The sequence below is a fragment of the Tiliqua scincoides genome, chromosome 3 (assembly GCF_035046505.1).
Source record: "Tiliqua scincoides isolate rTilSci1 chromosome 3, rTilSci1.hap2, whole genome shotgun sequence".
Taxonomy (NCBI): Eukaryota; Metazoa; Chordata; class Lepidosauria; order Squamata; family Scincidae; genus Tiliqua; species Tiliqua scincoides.
This window is the reverse complement of record NC_089823.1, coordinates 1408523-1426090: the sequence shown is the minus strand read 5'-3', so window position 1 is coordinate 1426090 and position 17568 is coordinate 1408523. Positions and strand designations below refer to the sequence as shown.

Sequence of the window (17568 nt, the reverse complement as noted above, 5' to 3'; positions counted from 1 at the left end):
TGCTCTTGGGACCTTCTTTTAGCCCAGATTGCTAGAATGAGGTTACTGGTCAGCTGACTCTTGGCCGATTATGAGCATTGTTGCAATGATGGAAAGTGACTGCCTGTGGATGGTACCCTCCCCGCCTCTGAAATGCTAAGCCAAGTCGCTCTTGCCTGTTGAGTCTTCCCCTGCCTTTGTTTGCTGGGGCCCCTGAGAGCAGCTGTTGACTTGTGCCATGGGGGTAAATGGCAGGCACTCACATGTGAGAGCGCGTAAGTCTATGGAAGTGAATGAGTGCTGTATTTCTCACTTGAGTAGGAAACAATGCACTGCTAATGTCCAGGTGGGAAAAACATGACCCCTTTCCCATGGAATGAGTGTCCCCTGTTTTTGGGAGAGGGGACATATGTTGTTTCCACCCAGATAGTATTTCAAAGAGCATCAGTGAACATCCCTGCAAGCAGGCTTCATTCATTTCTATGGCATCAGCTCTAAGGCATAGTCATTTAGCATGTCAAGAAATTGGTCTCTCTTTCATGACAAAAGCATGAACTGACCTAGTCAATATGAGGATAATTAAAGTCCTTCATGATTACAACCCTGTCTCTCCTCCCTGATCTGTTTTCTCATTTCAAGGTCCCCTTCAGGTTTTTGGTCCAAAGGACGATAGCATGACCCCAGCGTTACATCGCTCCTCAAGCCTAGTAATTTATCCCACAGCAATTCTATGGTGGAATCAGACCCGCTTTCAATCTCTACTTTGCTGGATTCTACCCCTTCTTTAACATAGATGGCCGCCCCACTTCCAACACACCCTTCACTGTCTCTTATAAAGTTTATAGCCTGGGATTGTGGTATTCCTTATCCAAGAATTGGGATTTCTTACCCAAGGAAAAGCTTTGACTACCTGGCGGAGCTAGATTGAGAGCATAGCCACCCTCAGACCAGGTCTCGGGTGGGTGGCTGTTGTCCAGGGCTACTGCAGCCATGACTGACTAAGTTCTGGAGGGTAGCAGGCAGGTGGTGACTTCTAGGGCTCAGCTGGCACCATCAGGGCTATTCTAAACTGACTCCTAAGGACATTTTAACAGTGACTGAACAGTGATTAAGGGCCCAGTCCTATCAGTTTTCCAGTACCGGTACTGCTGTGCTTATTGGATAGGCACTGCTTCTTGTGTTGAGGAGGCAGTTTTGGAGGCCTCTTGGAGGTATGGGAACATTTGTTCCCTTACCTCAGGGCTGCATTGTGGCTACCCCAGTGCTGGGAAGTTGGATAGGATTGGACCCTAAAGCACCCCTGTGTCATTTCAGCAGGTTTGGGTATGTTCAACCAGGGCTGTATGTACTCCATGGGTGAAAACTGTAGGAACTGAGCCTGACTCACAGCTTGATGTCGGAATGGATTTCCTGCCTGAGGGGAGAGTTCCGTGAACTCACAAAGCTTGCCTACTTCTGCATGAATCCATGGCTACCTGCTGCGTGTTTTGTGCATGTTGGGACCAGCACAACAAATTCTGTCTACGGAGGCTGTTGGTGCTTGTTAGCCTCTTTGTTTTGGTGAATGTATTTGTGAACCTTTTGAGATGGAGGAAAGCTTCCAGTTGAAAGAAACATCCTGGTGTCTCTGTAAAACTTGCAGGTTTGGGATAGTGCACAGGCAAACTGGTGGTTTGGTCCTGTGCTGTTTTCTGGAGAGAAATCTCTGGCTTGCATTGAGCAGAGATGTTTTGCAATCTGGGGGCCAAGTGCTTTCTCAGCCAGGAGAGCTGGCTCTGGGTAGCTTTGGTCAAGCCATTCTCTCAAGTTGATTTACCCCCCATGGTTGTAAGTAATAGGGCACATTAGAACCCATCTTGAGGCTTTTAGATAGGACCAGAAAGCAATCTTTGTAACATGCCTTGGGATGTAATTATAGGTACGGGCTACAATCCAGCAGGGACTTTCTCTCTTAAGATCAGCTGGAGGCCTCTTTGGTTCCTCTGGTTTCCACAGCAGTTATCGGCTGTTCAAAGGTCATTTGCTGAACTGATGATGATATTTCTCAAGCTGTGCCACAGAGATGCTGCTGTAATAGTCCTCACAACTGAGGCCACTGAAAACTTGTCAGTGTGGTGCGACTGCTTTTCCTCCCACCTGGTGGGTGAGCCCCATTGCCAGAGTCTGTCCCAGGTCTGAATGCTCCAGGCTTGTGCTGATGTAGACTGCTATCTTTGTGAGGTCAGAGCAATCCACAGGGTAAGCCGTTAGCAAAAGTTCAGACATAGGCCAAAAAAGAAATGGGGAGATTTAAGTGGTATCTGAGGGTGGCTTGATCCAAGGTCTGAAGTCCTGAACCAGTGGGGTGGCCCTTCTGTTTCTCCAGTGTGAGGGTTGGAGCTTGTGTTCAAACAAACTCTGGTGGCTTCTTGCTGCTTCTCCAGAATGTATGGATCGCTTCTTTAGTTGCTTTCTGGGAGCAGCAGCAGAGACAATTTGAGTGACATCTGCAAAGTGCTTTACTCTAGTCTCTCCTCCTCCTCTCTCTGTAGAGATCTGTGGAGGCAGTGGGGGCTCCGAGAAGCACATGGCTTCATTTTGTTTGGTTGTGTGCGGTGTTTGCACTGGAGCAAAACTCAGCTCAAATGTCTCTTGATAGATAGCGCTTCTGCTTGTTGAGTCTAAGCCTCCCTCTGAAGGAGTGCAAATGGACAGTCTGTGGTAGAAATGGTGATTAGTGTCCCTAACAGCATCGAGTGCCTGGTTCTGCTGAGGGTTTTGAATTGTGCATGCCTGGACTGGGCCAGTCAAGAAACAGCTGCTTCTGTCTGTGCAAAACTCTTACTGAAGGGGTGCTGTGCTGCATATTCTGGAAATCGCCACCTTGCCTCTGTTTGCATCCTTTTTGGGGAAAGCAAAGATTCTCCTTTGCTGTTCAGGCTGCAGAAAGTGCTCTGTGTGTGTGTTCGCACATGCAGAACAATTACTTTCAACTGGCATCTGCTTCCTGGGCAAACCTTAATGGACTTTTTTAAAAACTTTGCTGTCTTTAAGGAATAGGCAGAGATGACCTTTCTTGATAAAAGGCTCAGTCTTAGGGCAGACCTTTATTCACAGAGAGGCAAGTACAAGTGACACCTAACTTGCCACACTTCAAAACTCACCTCTGCTGCCAAGTTGGTATGCCCCTTGGCAGATACTGATCTTGTTGGAACTTGGACTGCTTGTGGGCAGCCTGAACCGGAACAAGCACATCTTGTGCCTGGCTGGCATCTAAGGCCTTGTGTCCCCTCCCCCCTGCATGCTGCTAAGAATTCGAAATATTGTTTCCAGTCTTAATCATAACTGTATCCAAATAACTTTCTCTTTAGTCAGCTTTGGGGACCTCGGATGTTTTTCCAGAAAATAAAATGCAGAAGTGGAGTTAGCTGCTGATTTTCTGTGCTCAGGGGCTTCTGCAGCAGAAAATCCTGCTGCTGCTTAGTTGACAGAGGCCTGAAACTGTGTCTCCTGCTGTGCCAACTCTCTAGGTCTTCTCCTTCCACCTTCCTTCAGCAGCTCTGATATAGGTGGGGTGGAGAGAGTGATGGAGAAATGCACTTGTTGTGTATCATGGCTTTTAGTCCCACCACTTATGATGTGAGGGGGTGTGTGTGACACACATTTGCCAGTGGGAAACACTGATGGAAGTGGACTCTAGCACACAAATGTTTCTTCTGCCACATGTGCTTATGTATAATATTCATTCCCTGTTTGGACAGAGCTGCACTATACAAGAATGTTGTTTCCTCCCCTCCCCACCCCTGATAGCAGATGAGACTAATTCTCCTCACAGAACTATTATTGTTATCAAAGAAAAAGGGAAATTGGGCCAAGTGTGAGAAGGGAGAAGATGGCAGAGAAGTCAGAAGTTGGCAGTCTGATCTGAAATTTTCACGCACTTTTGTTTCCAAGTGAGAGTGATGTGGAATAGGCATCATGAACGCAGCACACTCTCCACTGGCTCTGCTCTGTCCAAGTCCTGCTGCTCTTAGACAGTCGAGGTTTGTAGCCACACTTTTACTCCCTGCGCTGGTGGTTTTGCATGCTTGCCCAAGAAGTGCAGAGGTGGGGGTTTATATTTGGAGCAGTGAGAAGGAGTAGTGAAACGGGACAGAGGTGGGGAGAGAAGGAGTTATTACTTGGCCAGAAAAAGAAGAGAGGCCAATTTGCAGGTCTGTGGAAGAGGTAAAGGTGCCTGAGAATGCTTGCAGAGTTGATGCAAGCATTGATGGTGGTGGTCCTTGGCAGAACAGAAGGCCTCCCATGGGAGCGCAGGGGCCCAGCAAGCGTTTATCCATCCATAACTTGACAGGAGAAACTTGTGGAACCTTGCTTTTGAGCCTCTTCAATCTAGAAAAGTGACGCCTGAGGGGGGGGACATGATTGAGACATACAAAATAATGCAGGGGATGGACAGAGTAGATAGAGATATGCTCTTTTCCCTCTCACATAACTCCAGAACCAGGGGACACCCACGAAAGTTGGGTGTTGGGAGAGTTAGGACAGACAGAAGTAAACATTTCTTTACCCAGCGTGTAATTAGTTTGTGGAACTCTTTGCCACAGGAAGTAGTGATGGCATCTTGCCTGGATGCCTTTAAGAGGGGATTGGACAAATTTCTGGAGGAAAAGCTCGTCATGGGTTACACGTCAAAGTAGGTATATGCAAGCTCCTGGTTTTACAGTCAGGCTGCCTCTGATTGCCAGATGCAGGTTTGGGCACAGGGATGCAGGTTGTATCTGTTGTCTTGTGTACTCCCTGGGGCAATTGGTGGGCCACTGTGAGATACAGGAAGCTGGACTAGATGGGCCTTTTGGCCTGATCCAGCAGGGCTCTTCTTATGTTCTTAACCTTCTATGCCCTCAAGGATTGTGTAATGATCAGGAACCCTTGGGGACGGCCTTCCTCACTGGGATACCTCTGTAGTAGAGGAGGACCATGCCCATCAATTGATCTGTCTGTCCCCCAACTTTAAACTGCATAACAGCCCTACTTCCTCAATTTTTAATACTATATGTAATCCTTATTTTTCATCTTATTGGATAAAGGACCTGATGCTTTCAAAGCATAAGAACAAGAGCAGCCTGTCAGTTGCTCTTCTGTACCTTTTGGGATAATACAACAAACAGAAGTCCTCATCATTGCTGCGTCTCCATCTGTTCAATGTTTGCTTATCAAGAGACACTGAAAAACATAGGAGTCTTATCTGGAGAAAATATGTAAATGCTGGTAGCCGGCAAGCGGGCGAGATCTGAACCTTGTCTAGCTTCTTTTGCTCTTTTTGGGATAGACAGTGTGATTATTTCTCAGAACTGACCCTTGTTTTGTTACTTTTAATTTAATTTTGCTCCAGACATGATGGATTCTATCAGAATCCTTAAGACTGTAGCCCCTTATTTGAGCCCAAGGAATGTCTGTGGGATATCCATCAGTATGCGCTATGCCCTGGGTCCCTAGCATTGGGTGCCCACTTTGATAGGAGTTTCAGCTTTCTGAGGAGTGTGCAAGATGAGGCCTCTTCCCTGGTCCTGGAGTCAGCTTCCTAGGGTCTGCTTTGTCACATGTGACCAAGCCAGAAGCTCTCTCTGGGAGCCGCTGCTGCTTTCTACCAGGCTGTTTCTCTGTGCCTGGCAGAAGGAGCTCTGTTCTTCAGAGCCATGCAAGCTGCCAAGGTCTTAAAAGCCCCTTAATTTTTCTGGAAGGAAGGCAAGAGCCTGTGGAAAGCCAACCCTGCTGCCTTTCCTGCTCTTGGTGACTCTCCTTGCTGGAGTCTAGCCTGTGTTTGCTGCCTGGTTCTCTTTGTGCTAGAATTTGGTATTGTGCACAGAGGAAACAACATACGGGGAGGCTCTTGTCTTAAAAGAAGTCAGTTAGAAATAGTGCTGCTCAACTAGGGACTATCATGAACAAGGGACCTCTCTCAGTAGGACCAAGCTCTGAGGTGGGCCATTGCAGAAGGTAAGACCAGCAGGCAAAGTGAGCAGCTGAATGCAGTCCCCGAATGCCACTTTGGGGCTGACTGACAGCAAGAACTGGCTTCCTCTTAAGGTAGGTGGAGGTGAAGCGCCTGCGAGTGTTGCTTCAGTGGGGGGGGGGGGTAAGGCTAGGGACAAGCAGGTTCCATTTCTGCTATGAGTACATGATCAGATATTTAGTAAAGAACATGTTAAATTAGCTGTATGATGTTGTGGTTTATGACTTTCTTTGACTTGTGTGCAGCCGCTGCATTGGGCTGTGGTTTGGATTGGTGTTGAGGTAAAGGGTATTTTAATCCTGCAGCGAGTCATGGACTCTTCGCTCACAACAGGAGAGGAAACTGAGCACTTTCCACATGCGCTGCCTCCGACGCATCCTCGGCATCACCTGGCAGGACAAAGTTCCAAACAACACAGTCCTGGAACGTGCTGGAATCCCTAGCATGTATGCACTGCTGAAACAGAGACGCCTGCGTTGGCTTGGTCATGTCGTGGGAATGGATGATGGCCGGATCCCAAAGGATCTCCTCTATGGAGAACTCGTGCAAGGAAAGCGCCCTACAGGTAGACCACAGCTGCGATACAAGGACATCTGCAAGAGGGATCTGAAGGCCTTAGGGATGGACCTCAACAAGTGGGAAACCCTGGCCTCTGAGCGGCCCGCTTGGAGGCAGGCTGTGCAGCATGGCCTTTCCCAGTTTGAAGAGACACTTTGCCAACAGTCTGAGGCTAAGAGGCAAAGAAGGAAGGCCCATAGCCAGGGAGACAGACCAGGGACAGACTGCACTTGCTCCGGGTGTGGAAGGGATTGTCACTCCCGTATTGGCCTTTTCAGCCACACTAGACGCTGTGCCAGGACCACCTTTCAGAGCGCGATACCATAGTCTTTCGAAACTGAAGGTTGCCAATACAAAAAAAAAAAATCTCCATGCTATTTGTCTACTGAAAGTGCTCCCCTCCCATAAGTGGCCGTTTAACCCTTTTAGTGCCACATGCTGCATGTGGGCATACAGTGCGCAGTAATAGCATATCTGTGGCTGTGGTGCTGGGGTTGAATACATTCAGGCAGTGTTCTGTGCAGCTTCAGAAGCTTGCATGAGGCATATCTTCTGTAACATAGCCATCCTTGCATTCCCCCTCCCTTTGCTCCTTCATCCTGTATGTGCTTGCGCAGATCCAGCAGCCCCAGCCCTCTCTTGTGGGAACAGGCCAGTGTGTTGGGCTCCAGCATGTTTTGGTGTGCGAACTCTTTTCCTGTTGGGGAGGAGGAAGGCTTGTGTGCCATGACAGTGGGACTGTGCCGGGCATCTGTTGCTGCCACAGGAGAAAGGCTGAAGGTTGGAGCTGGCCACATCTTTCTCCTCCGGCTTTTGCTTCAACCAGAGACTGCTTCTTGTTGAAAATCTAGCAAAGCTGGTTCTTCCACATTGTTAGGAGTGTTACAAAGCTGCCTTGTCTGTGCTGTGTCTCATGGGTGTTTTTGTCACATTGGGGCAGATGTGACAGTTTTAGCATCTTTTCTTCAAACTGTTGTAATTAGTTTTTAATTAAAAGATAATGGATAAAATATAATTAAAAGATATGTGTTCTTTAGCATTGATATCTCTCCATTCTTCCTATCTCCATTGGGGAATGCATTGTGTAAATGTGAGTAAGGATTTCCACTTAACTTAATGAGCAGAATTCAGTGCAGACTGGGAGGTTATTTGGTATAATGCTTAGATTCTTATGCTGCAGAATACTCACAGCTTTGCTGCATTGTTATTGTCAGTAGTATTTGCCAAACAGGTTCTTTAGAGAGGAGATTGTGTTGGGAGCAGTGCACATGCTGTGTCCTGAGATTGGGTTCCTGTCTACTCCTGCTGCCAGCAAGATGAGTTGGCAGCCTGAGGCAGCTGTACTCTGATCCAGAACTGGCATGTTCTCAAATTCCGGATCGTAGCGGTCAGGTGCCAACGCCCGAACCAAATGAGAAGTAATGCAGGCATGTAACTGGCCCACCTCACCCCAGCACTGTCTGTTCTAGTGGCTGTCTGCTGGTATTCCTTTGCATCTTTTTAGATTGTGAGCCCTTTTGGGACAGGGAGCCTTTTGTATTGGCAACCTTCAGTCTCGAAAGACTATGGTATCGCGCTCTGAAAGGTGGTTCTGGCACAGCGTCTAGTGTGGCTGAAAAGGCCAATCCGGGAGTGACAATCCCTTCCACACCGGGAGCAAGTGCAGTCTGTCCCTGGTCTGTCTCCCTGGCTATGGGCCTTCCTTCTTTGCCTCTTAGCCTCAGACTGTTGGCAAAGTGTCTCTTCAAACTGGGAAAGGCCATGCTGCACAGCCTGCCTCCAAGCGGGCCGCTCAGAGGCCAGGGTTTCCCACTTGTTGAGGTCCATCCCTAAGGCCTTCAGATCCCTCTTGCAGATGTCCTTGTATCGCAGCTGTGGTCTACCTGTAGGGCGCTTTCCTTGCACGAGTTCTCCATAGAGGAGATCCTTTGGGATCCGGCCATCATCCATTCTCACGACATGACCAAGCCAACGCAGGCGTCTCTGTTTCAGCAGTGAATACATGCTAGGGATTCCAGCACGTTCCAGGACTGTGTTGTTTGGAACTTTGTCCTGCCAGGTGATGCCGAGGATGCGTCGGAGGCAGCGCATGTGGAAAGCGCTCAGTTTCCTCTCCTGTTGTGAGCGAAGAGTCCATGACTCGCTGCAGTACAGAAGTGTACTCAGGACGCAAGCTCTGTAGACCTGGATCTTGGTATGTTCCGTCAGCTTCTTGTTGGACCAGACTCTCTTTGTGAGTCTGGAAAACGTGGTAGCTGCTTTACCGATGCGCTTGTTTAGCTCGGTATCGAGAGAATGTGTGTCGGAGATCGTTGAGCCAAGGTACACAAAGTCATGGACAACCTCCAGTTCATGCTCAGAGATTGTAATGCAGGGAGGTGAGTCCACATCCTGAACCATGACCTGTGTTTTCTTCAGGCTGATTGTCAGACCAAAATCTTGGCAGGCCTTGCTAAAACGATCCATGAGCTGCTGGAGATCTTTGGCAGAGTGGGTAGTGACAGCTGCATCGTCGGCAAAGAGGAAGTCACGCAGACATTTCAGCTGGACTTTGGATTTTGCTCTCAGTCTGGAGAGGTTGAAGAGCTTTCCGTCTGATCTGGTCCGGAGATAGATGCCTTCTGTTGCAGTTCCAAAGGCCTGCTTCAGCAGGACAGCGAAGAAAATCCCAAACAAGGTTGGTGCAAGAACACAGCCCTGCTTCACTCCGCTTCGGATGTCAAAAGGGTCTGATGTGGAGCCATCGAAGACAACAGTGCCCTTCATGTCCTTGTGGAAAGATCTGATGATGCTGAGGAGCCTGGGTGGACATCCAATCTTGGGGAGAATCTTGAAGAGGCCGTCTCTGCTGACCAGGTCGAAAGCCTTTGTGAGATCTATGAAGGCTATAAAGAGTGGCTGTCGTTGTTCCCTGCATTTCTCCTGCAGTTGTCTAAGGGAGAATACCATATCAGTGGTGGACCTGTTGGCTCGGAATCCACACTGCGATTCTGGATAGACGCTCTCTGCAAGTACCTGGAGCCTCTTTAGTACAACTCGGGCAAACAGCTTTCCTACAACGCTAAGGAGAGAGATGCCGCGGTAGTTGTTGCAGTCACCCCTGTCACCTTTGTTCTTGTACAGCGTGATGATGTTTGCATCCCTCATGTCTTGAGGTACTCCACCTTCTCTCCAGCAGAGACAGAGGATTTCATGCAGCTCAGTGACGATGATCTCTTTGCAGCATTTTAGGACTTCAGCAGGGATGCTGTCTTTTCCAGGTGCCTTGCCAAAGGCAAGGGAGTCCAGGGCCACGTGAAGTTCTTCTAGGGTTGGTTCACTGTCAAGCTCTTCCAGCACAGGCAGGCACTCAATGTTGTTCAGTGCTTCTTCGGTGACTACATTTTCTCTGGAATATAGCTCAGAGTAGTGCTGCACCCAGCGTTCCATCTGCTGCGCCCGATCCTGGATGACCTCGCCTGTGGCAGACTTCAGAGGGGCAATTTTCTTCTGTGTTGGACCTAGGGCCTGCTTGATACCATCATACATCCCCTTGATGTTGCCCGTGTCAGCTGCTATCTGTATCTCGGAACAGAGCTGGAGCCAGTAGTCGTTAGCACATCTCCTGGCAGTCTGTTGGACTTTGCTGCGAGCAGTTCGGAGGACCTGCAGGTTGCGCTCACTGGGACAGGCCTTGTATGCTGCTTGAGCTCTCCTCTTTTCCTCAATGACTGGTGTCAACTCCTCAGAGTGGGCTTCAAACCAGTCTGCCGCCTTGTTGGTCTTCTTGCCGAATATGGACAAGGCGGTGTTGTAAACGGTATTCTTGAAATGTTCCCATCTGTTGGATGCGTTTGCGTCGGCCGGGCCTGGAAGAGATTCCTCAAGCGCTTGTGCAAATTCCTCCACTTTTCTCTGATCCCGGGTCTTGCTGGTATCAATGCGAGGTCTTCCTTCCTTTTTCGTGTGATACAGTCGCTTTGTTTGCAGTTTCACTCTGCTGCACACCAGGGAATGGTCAGTGTCGCAGGCAGCACCATGATAACTGCGTGTGATCTTGATGCTGGGAAGGCTGGAGCGTCTGGTGAGGATCAGGTCGAGCTGGTGCCAGTGCTTTGATCTTGGATGTCTCCAAGAGACTCTATGTTGGGGCTTTGTGTTGAAGAATGTGTTGCTGACACAGAGACCGTGATGACAGCAAAACTCTAGCAGGCGTTGGCCATTTTCGTTCATCCTCCCAGTGCCAAACTGACCTAAGCAAGTGGGCCATGAACTGTTATCAGCACCAACTCTAGCATTGAAATCGCCGAGGATGAACAATGGCTCTTTTACAGGGATTTTCTTGACAGTGGTGGCCAGGTCATCATAGAATTTGTCTTTGGCTTCTGCTGGAGACGACAGAGTCGGTGCATAAGCACTGATGAGAGTGATAGGTCCTGCTGATGACTGGAGCTGCAGGGACAAAATTCTTTCACTTCCCACAGTAGGTGGGATGATGGATTTCAGCAGGGTATTTCTGACCGCAAAGCCAACGCCATGTTCCCTGGTTTCGTTTGGTGGTTTTCCCTGCCAGAAAAATGAGAAATTTCTCTCCTTGACAGATCCGGAATCTGGCAGCCTAGTCTCTTGAAGGGCGACGATGTCCATCTGCAGTCTGCTCAGCTCCATGTCGATGACAGCTGTTTTGCGTGCGTCGTCTATTTCTTGCAGGTCATCAGAGAAGCCAGGTGTCATTGTCCTAACGTTCCAGGTGCCCAGCTTTAGGGCAGTAGTTTTCTGTTTTCTGTTGCATGGTGCAGAGTTGTCGATCCGCTTGTCGGTTTTCACCCTAAACCCCACGCACCCCATGAGGTTAACGGACCGTGGCGAGGCAACACCTTACTGGCTGGGGACTGCCAGTTATTTGATTTTCTCTGTAAACCGCTTTGTGAACTTTTAGTTGAAAAGCGGTATATAAATACTGTTAATAATAATAATAATAATAATAATAATAATAATAATAATAATATTGTATTGGCAACCTTCAGTCTCGAAAGGCTATGGTATCGCGCTCTGAAAGGTGTACAGAAGTACAGAAGTGTAAGGTGAAAGGTGTAAAGAAGTACAGAAGTGTACTCAGGACGCAAGCTCTGTAGACCTGGATCTTGGTGTGTTCCGTCAGCTTCTTGTTGGACCAGACTCTCTTTGTGAGTCTGGAAAACGTGGTAGCTGCTTTACCGATGCGCTTGTTTAGCTCGGTATCGAGAGAATGAGTGTCGGAGATCGTTGAGCCAAGGTACACAAAGTCATGGACAACCTCCAGTTCATGCTCAGAGATTGTAATGCAGGGAGGTGAGTCCACATCCTGAACCATGACCTGTGTTTTCTTCAGGCTGATTGTCAGTCCAAAATCTTGGCAGGCCTTGCTAAAACGATCCATGAGCTGCTGGAGATCTTTGGCAGAGTGGGTAGTGACAGCTGCATCGTTGGCAAAGAGGAAGTCACGCAGACATTTCAGCTGGACTTTGGATTTTGCTCTCAGTCTGGAGAGGTTGAAGAGCTTTCCGTCTGATCTGGTCCGGAGATAGATGCCTTCTGTTGCGGTTCCAAAGGCCTGCTTCAGCAGGACAGCGAAGAAAATCCCAAACAAGGTTGGTGCAAGAACACAGCCCTGCTTCACTCCGCTTCGGATGTCAAAAGGGTCTGATGTGGAGCCATCGAAGACAACAGTGCCCTTCATGTCCTTGTGGAAAGATCTGATGATGCTGAGGAGCCTGGGTGGACATCCAATCTTGGGGAGAATCTTGAAGAGGCCGTCTCTGCTGACCAGGTCGAAAGCCTTTGTGAGATCTATGAAGGCTATAAAGAGTGGCTGTCGTTGTTCCCTGCATTTCTCCTGCAGTTGTCTAAGGGAGAATACCATATCAGTGGTGGACCTGTTGGCTCGGAATCCACACTGCGATTCTGGATAGACGCTCTCTGCAAGTACCTGGAGCCTCTTTAGTACAACTCGGGCAAACAGCTTTCCTACAACGCTTGTAGCGTTGTAATAATAATAATAATAATAATAATAATAACCTTGCCAGACCAAGGCAGACGTCCGGGCTGGCAGTGTGTGCTAGGAACCTGGCTGGTCCATCTAGCAGCCTTACACTGCTTACCCATTCCAGAGGTGCTCATTTGCAGGGGTGCGCCATTCTTTGTCTAATCTTGGCAGACAGTGTGACTTTGTGGTTGTCAGAACCCTGCCCGGCTCCTCGTCCTGTGCCTCTGTGCATAAGAACATAAGAACAGCCCCACTGGATCAGGCCATAGGCCCATCTAGTCCAGCTTCCTGTATCTTACAGCGGCCCACCAAATGCCCCAGGGAGCACACCAGATAACAAGAGACCTCATCCTGGTGCCCTCCATTGCATCTGACATTCTGACATGGCCCATTTCTAAAATCAGGAGGTTACACATACACATCATGGCTTGTAACCCGTAATGGATTTTTCCTCCAGAAACTTGTCCAATTCCCTTTTAAAGACGTCCAGGCCAGACGCCATCACCACATCCTGCGGCAAGGAGTTCCACAGACCAACCACACGCTGAGTAAAGAAATATTTTCTTTTGTCTGTTCTAACTCTCCCAGCACTCAATTTTAGTGGATGTCCCCTGGTTCTGGTGTTATGTGAGAGTGTAAAGAGCATCTCTCTATCCACTCTGTCCATCCCCTGCAGAATTTTGTATGTCTCAATCATGTCCCCCCTCAGGTGCCTCTTTTCTAGGCTGAAGAGGCCCAAATGCTGTAGCCTTTCCTCATAAGGAAGGAGCCCCAGCCCCGTAATCATCTTAGTCGCTCTCTTTTGCACCTTTTCCATTTCCACTATGTCTGTTTTGAGATGCGGCGACCAGAACTGAACACAATATTCCAGGTGTGGCCTTACCATCGATTTGTACAACAGCATTATAATATTAGCCGTTTTGTTCTCAATACCTTTTCTAATGAGCCCAAGCTTAGAATTGGCCTTCTTTACTGCCGCCGCACATTGAGTCGACACTTTCATCAACCTGGATTCATCCACCACCACCCCAAGATCTCTCTCTTGTTGTGTCACAGACAGCTCAGAACCTATCAGCCTATATGTGAAGTTTTGATTCTTTGCCCCAATGTGCATGACTTTACACTTACTGACATTGAAGCGCATCTGCCATTTTGCTGCCCATTCTGCCAGTCTGGAGAGATCCTTCTGGAGCTCCTCACAATCACTTCTGGTCTTCACCACTCAGAAAAGTTTGGTGTCGTCTGCAAACTTAGCCACCTCACTGCTCAATCCTGTCTCCAGGTCATTTATGAAGAGGTTGAAAAGCATTGGTCCCAGGTCATATCCTTGGGACACACCGCTTTTCACTTCTCTCCATTGTGAAAATTGCCCATTGACACCCACTCTCTGTTTCCTGGCCTTCAACCTGTTCTCAATCTGTGAGAGAACCTGTCCTCTAATTCCCTGACTGTGGAGTTTTTCAGTAGCCTTTGTTGAGGGACCTTCTGAAAGTCCAGATATATAATGTCTACAGGTTCTCCTGCACCCACAGGTCTGTTGACCTTTTTGCAAGGTCAGGCTATGGTATAACTCACTCCATGTCCCGGCCTGTATTGCTTTGGCTTATGACCATGCAAATCACCCAGGGTTCCCTTCCTCCTGACTCTGCGAGATTACAGGCAAATGCTAGCCGACCAACTAATGTCAAAGTCAAAAGCAGAGACTTTCATTGTGTGCAGCTGGAGTGCATTGTCTGCAAACAGCAACAATAATTTTTTCAGGCTTCTGAGAGAAAAGAGAGAGAAAAGTTCTTCTGAGTTGCAGGATACAGAAAACCTTCGCACTGATCAGTGTTCTTGTAAACTGTTCAGAGATCAGATGACAGGGTGGGGAGACATGCCAAGTGTCTGACTCAAGCAGGCTTTCTGCTTTCTGCATTCCAGAGTTAGTTTTTCTTTTCAAATATTTTATTATCTGTGTACACCTGAACTTAACGGTCTCCTGGCTTGCTATGATGGCAAATATTTTTCTTTTTATATATGTAAGTGCATTTAATTTTCAAAGATTCCCCAAATGTTTTATAATTGTATTACCATGCAGTTGTGGGCACTTAGCCTGTGTGTAAGGGAGAGAATATCTTATTTGGAAAGCTATAATTTAACTTCTGTTCCTTCCAACCCCCCCTCCCCCCAAGAACACTAGCAAGGCTGCAGCTCCCTCTGCCACATAACACATGGGTTTCTCTTAATCTGGGGAGGTGGGAGCTTCAGGTTCTCTTCTGTGTGGCAACCATGTGTTTTGTTCTTTTAATTCTTTGTATAAAGGATCTTATTGAGTACATGTGCAGAGACTTCTGCTTATGTTAATGTTGTTTCCATTTGGTATAATCAATTTGGAGTGGAATATAGACTGTTACACACAGAAATAACTTGGTATCGAATCTTGACATTTGGATGTTGTTGATCTTTTAGGCCAAATCATTTGTGAGCATCTCAGGAGAAGGGGACAATTGGGGGAGCAGAGGAATCCAAAGAGAGGAATGGAATCCCTAGTGAAATGTGGGATCTGGTCTATGCTGTTTCTGGCATCCCCAGTTAGACCCTGGGAGCAGGACATACATGGGACCCACCCCCTTGTTTTGTTATGGAGTGCATAGGTGTGCTGTCCTGTGGCAGGATAGAGCTGACCCCCTCGCCTCCTGTGCCCCTCAACCAGGAATCCAGGTGTCTGGGGCCTTGCCTGCCCTCTTGCACAGATTTTGCCTTTTGCTGCTCAAGTGTTGCTACAGCCAGGCTGTCGCCCTTGAGGAGTCCTGTACTTGGGGAGGGGAGCTTCTGGTGCGGGGGGGGAGGGGTATAGAGGGCAGTAAGTACACTAGCCACATAGCAGGTCATGATTGCTTCCTTTTGTTTCTCCTTCACCTGTGGCAGTTGCAACCTGCCTCTTGGCCTGAGCTCAACGCCTCTGTCATAAACTCTGAGAGCTTGTGCTCTGGTGCTTGCACTGCCTGTTGTTCGTGCTGAGGTGCTGGATTTTGCCTTTGTTTTCTTGTTTTTGTTAAGTTACAGGTGAGAGCTGGGGAACAGTGTGTATCTTCTATTCATTATATTTATGGACTGCCCTCCGGGTATGTCCATTCCCAAGATGCTTTACATTAAAGCCATAGTAGTCTTATTTGAACAATGTATCTGGACTGGCCCTTCCTTCCCATCCCTACTTAGAGACATAAGAACATAAGAACATAAGAACAGCCCCACTGGATCAGGCCATAGGCCCATCTAGTCCAGCTTCCTGTATCTCACAGCGGCCCACCAAATGCCCCAGGGAGCACACCAGATAACAAGAGACCTCATCCTGGTGCCCTCCCCTACATCTGGCATTCTGACTTAACCCATTCCTAAAATCAGGAGGTTGCGCATACACATCATGGCTTGTACCCCATAATGGATTTTTCCTCCAGAAACTCGTCCAATCCCCTTTTAAAGGCGTCTAGGCTAGACGCCAGCACCACATCCTGTGGCAAGGAGTTCCACAGACTGACCACGCGCTGAGTAAAGAAATATTTTCTTTTGTCTGTCCTAACCCGCCCAACGCTCAATTTTAGTGGATGTCCCCTGGTTCTGGTATTATGTGAGAGTGTAAAGAGCATCTCCCTATCCACTCTGTCCATCCCCTGCATAATTTTGTATGTCTCAATCATGTCCCCCCTCAAGCGTCTCTTTTCTAGGCTGAAGAGGCCCAAACGCCGTAGCCTTTCCTCATAAGGAAGGTGCCCCAGCCCCATAATCATCTTAGTCGCTCTCTTTTGCACCTTTTCCATTTCCACTATGTCTTTTTTGAGATGTGGCGACCAGAACTGGACACAATACTCCAGGTGTGGCCTTACCATCGATTTGTACAACGGCATTATAATACTAGCCGTTTTGTTCTCAATACCCTTCCTAATGATCCCAAGCATAGAATTGGCCTTCTTCACTGCCACCGCACATTGGGTCGACACTTTCATCGACCTGTCCACCACCACCCCAAGATCACTCTCCTGATCTGTCACAGATAGCTCAGAACCCATCAGCCTATATCTAAAGTTTTGATTTTTTGCCCCAATGTGCATGACTTTACACTTACTGACATTGAAGCGCATCTGCCATTTTGCTGCCCATTCTGCCAGTCTGGAGAGATCCTTCTGGAGCTCCTCACAATCACCTCTGGTCTTTACCACTCGGAAAAGTTTGGTGTCGTCTGCAAACTTAGCCACTTCACTGCTCAACCCTGTCTCCAGGTCATTTATGAAGAGGTTGAAAAGCACCGGTCCCAGGACAGATCCTTGGGGCACACCGCTTTTCACCTCTCTCCATTGTGAAAATTGCCCATTGACACCCACTCTCTGCTTCCTGGCCTCCAACCAGTTCTCAATCCACGAGAGGACCTGTCCTCTAATTCCCTGACTGTGGAGTTTTTTCAGTAGCCTTTGGTGAGGGACCGTGTCAAACGCCTTCTGAAAGTCCAGATATATAATGTCCACGGGTTCTCCCGCATCCACACGCCTATTGACCTTTTCAAAGAATTCTATAAGGTTTGTGAGGCAAGACTTACCCTTACAGAAGCCATGCTGACTCTCCCTCAGCAAGGCCTGTTCGTCTATGTGTTTTGAGATCCTATCTTTGATGAGGCATTCCACCATCTTACCCGGTATGGATGTTAGGCTGACCGGCCTATAGTTTCCCGGGTCCCCCCTCTTTCCCTTTTTAAAAATAGGCGTGACATTTGCTATCCTCCAATCTTCTGGCACTGTGGCCGTTTTGAGGGACAAGTTGCATACCTTAGTCAAGAGATCTGCAACTTCATTCTTCAATTCCTTAATAACCCTTGGGTGTATGCCATCAGGGCCCGGTGACTTATTGATCTTTAATTTATCAATGAGGTCTGAAACATCTTCTCTTTTAACCTCTATCTGACTTAACTCCTCGGTTAGGAGGGGCCGTTCGGGTAGCGGTATCTGCCCGAGGTCTTCTGCCGTGAAGACAGATGCAAAGAACTCATTTAATTTCTCTG

At 48.2% G+C, this 17568-nt stretch overlaps 1 protein-coding gene across 2 annotated transcripts in view; it reads left to right on the top strand.

Annotated features, from left to right (window-relative positions):
* STIM1 (stromal interaction molecule 1) overlaps window positions 1-17568 on the top strand; it is a 132371-nt gene that overhangs the window by 26457 nt on the left and 88346 nt on the right. The gene's annotated exons all lie outside the window — the stretch shown is intronic.